Below are 3,683 nucleotides of genomic sequence, written 5' to 3'. Positions count from 1 at the left end.
GTAGAACTCCACGTTACCAAGAAAGTGTAAAGACAAATAGGCTCTAATAAACCCAACTGTAACCTAGAGATGCAGATTACTCTACCCGACAGACTCTGCAATTGCAACATGAATTTTCCCAGAATCAACCGAAGGAAGCGTCTCTTGGAGTGCCAGAAGGGGCGGTCGGTAAGGACCGCAGGAGCAGGGCGCTCGGGAGCGCGGGAACAGCGCTCCCGGAGGAAGGGCGGCTGGCGCTCCGCGGCGCGCCCGGCAGAGCGCGCCCGGCCCCGAACCGCAATTACAATGCAGTTTGGGCTGGTAAAAATAAAAGCGCTGGACAAAACCTGAAGCTGCGTACTGATATTCTAGGCTTGGCAACAGCAAAGGATTTTAAGCAGGCTCAAGGACACGTATGAGTGTGTGACAAGATTAACTAAAAACAATGGGAAATAAAGCCTAAATATCAGGAAACACATCCCAGTAAAGTGTGCCTTGCTTCAGATTAAGCCCCATCACCAGAGCCTTTCAAAGCCAGAGTATTCAAAAACAGCATAATACCCATTGTAGGGAACACTAAGTCTGCACTAAGCAGGGGGCAAAACCAGGTGGAAGGGGTACTTTTTTGTTCTCTAATTTCAAGTCAAATATAAAGAGAAACGTGTGTAAAAGTAAAATTTGTCACATACAAGAATCATCCACCCACATGTTATAATGTCACAGAACAAACTCATTTTGGGTGACATCCCCAACCATAGTGGGGAGCTGATCTTTAAGATCCCTTCTAACCCAAACTATTCTATGATTTCAAGTACATTAAACCACAAGGAGTTAATAAAAGGCTGGGGAAGGAACAATTTTCCTCTGGCTTGATTGAACGCACTTGGATTATTCATCACATTTGTGAAGGAATATGAATCCTATCAAATAATTAGATGGTGTGTTAACCTTTCTGGTTTGCAGCAGCCTGTGACTGACGAGTAGAAGGGTTCTCCAAGAACAATTTCCTGTGCTGTTGTTTCTTTCTGCCTGGACTCTCAATGAAGGGTGTATTTTATGTGCTTGTGTAGGGAGTCCCTGTGGAGGTTTTGTTGATCTTTAGGTCAAACCTCTCTGAATTTAACTTAAAATTGGGGAGCTATTAGATGCCATATTTTTTTCTTGTATCTATTACCAGTACTACAAGACTAGTCCTCTTCCATTATTGTAACTTTAAAAATCCCACTCTCTTGCATCAGTTTGGTTTAGAGTAAGGTGGGAAGGTGAAATATCAAATTGCAAAAAGTACACTAAAAGAAGCCACTACTTCCTAGTACTCAATGTACACAACTACGAAGTTTAAATAGTTATAGGAGAATCTCAGTGGTATTGTAACTTAGATTTTCTCAGACCTCTGCTCCAAAATCCAGTGTGGTTTTCTCCTCCCATCATCGTCCCAGCTGATGGTCACCTTCAAAGTCTTGGTTGTAGAAAAAAACAACAAACAGAGGTCCAGTCTATTGTTCTGAAATCTGTGATACAAAAATCATAGGATTTGTAAGAATTTTTAAATTGTCTGAACTGACCGTATCTGAGAACTCTCAAAATTTCTTATGGCCCTCAAGGTTTCCAAGCAAGCCAAGGAAACTATAAAGCACACTGAGGCTAAACAAATCCTTAAATTCTTCTGATGAATAGGATGCCATGAACTACCTGGAAAACGCTGGTAGAACCTCTTAACATAACATAGTTTAGGAATGCCTATTCTAATTCAGTTAAGAATTGATGAGGGAAGTTGGGTCAAACAGGGTAACTGTAATTGTTTGTCACAGCTTTAAAAATTGTTAATTTCTAAGGGTTTCTCCTGGTTTAAGGTGAATTTGGGAGGAAACTTCTGAATGGGGTCCCTCTAGAAAATAGATTCAAGCAGCCCCTCCCCCTCACCAGTTCAGGAAAGATTTCCTTGGAGAAAAGTGAAAAAAACAGTTTATTTAACAAGCCAAGTACATACAAACATTTAAAAAAATAATAATATTAAACAATAGCATCTCTTGTTGTTCTGAAGAGAGGTAAATTCAGAGAGAGTACTTTTTGTGGGGTGTACTTGGCTCGCTCAGTCTCTTAGTCCATCCTGCATTAGAAAATGCAGTCCCAGGCCCTGGTGGGCCACAAGCTGAGTTCCTGCTGCTTTTCTGGGTTTTCGGTCCAAAGCAGGGCTGATCAGTTCCAAGAAAAAGAAAAGCCACTGTCCAGGGAACTTCTCTGCCTCAGCTAGCTAAAAAAAAAATTAACTAAAAGCAAAGGAGAGCTCTCTCCTGCTGTCTGTGCTGCAGACAACACGGTCCGTGAGAAAGAAGGCGGGGGAGAAAGTGCAGTTTCTGCAAACAAACTGCACGCTTCTTCTCCCCCCTTCACTCTTGGAACCAGTTTTAAAGGCACAAAACTTATTTCTGGGCTAAACAGACAAATGGGGATAAAATTCAGCATCATAAAGTCACCCCAGGACTGGGCTTTACACGTGCTACTTCATTTTCTTCAAAAATTCCCCTTTCACTTCACTGTGATGAAGCCTGTTCCAGAAGCAGCTTCATTCTCAGCATGTTCTTTACACAATGGGTCACACAATTTGAAACCTAGAAATAGCAGGCTTGGTAGATTTCAAACTGATTTTTACTAAACTAAGGAAAAAGCACAGATTGAAGGAAAGATAATGCAGTGTAGTTGATTACTTCTGGTAAATGTATGGATAAGTGCAGCTAAAACCAGTCAAAAGCAGAATTAAAAGCAACAGATACTCTTACAATGAGGTATATTCATACAGTGTCAGTGGAGGAATGTGTGTACATTTCAAGAGAAATAACCAATGGAAACAGACTCTGCTCTTAGTAACACTGGAGCGAGTGTGATATTCCTTACCCAGTCGGCATTACTCTGGATTTTTTTTTTTTTTTTTTTTTATTGCCAAAGGCAGAATCAGGCTCATTCACTGGGTATTTAGAAACACATGACTGAGGAGCATGAGTCGGAGAACAACTACACCTTGCTGCTTTAGAGTTTTTCTGAAGAAGTACCTGGCATAACAAAGTCAGTTCTCCGAAGGTGCTCCAGGAAGCACTGCGTTGTCAGACCAGGCAGAGCAGCGAGCAGGGGAAGAGCCGCGCTCCTGTTCCCATCCCGCTCAGCTCCTGCCCCGCATCCCGCTCAGCTCCTGTTCCCATCCCGCTCAGCTCCTGTCCCCATCCCGCTCAGCTCCTGTCCCCATCCCGCTCAGCTCCCGTCCCCATCCCGCTCAGCTGCTCTCTCGGGTTGGTGCGCGGTCACACGTTGGACCCGTTGCTCTCAGATGTCTTTTCCAACCCGAGTGACTCTGTGATTCCCGAGCGGCCTGCGCCTGCCCCGGGCCGGCGGGGTGGATGCCCACACAGCAGCCAGCCGAGCCAGGAGCCGGCACGCGGGCGGCAGCTTGGGCAGCATCCCGTCACGGAGCTCGGGCTGACCGAAGAGCTGGGCAGCCTGGCTCAAGCCCCCGAAAACGTGCCACTCTCAGCAGGAAAGGCGTCTGTGACACTTGGCAGCGAGGAGAGCTCCTGGGAGCCTTTCCCTCCCCAGCGCTCCGCACCGCGCCGCGCCTGCCCGGGCCGCTGCCCACAGCAAAGATGGCGGCGCGGGGAGCGGCGGCGCGCAGCCGCCCTGCCCCGCCCTGCCGGGCCGCGCGCGCCTCGGCG

Source organism: Onychostruthus taczanowskii, unplaced genomic scaffold (assembly GCF_017590055.1).
Source record: "Onychostruthus taczanowskii isolate IOZ18803 unplaced genomic scaffold, ASM1759005v1 scaffold5, whole genome shotgun sequence".
NCBI classification, from domain to species: domain Eukaryota; kingdom Metazoa; phylum Chordata; class Aves; order Passeriformes; family Passeridae; genus Onychostruthus; species Onychostruthus taczanowskii.
This window is presented reverse-complemented; position numbering follows the sequence as displayed.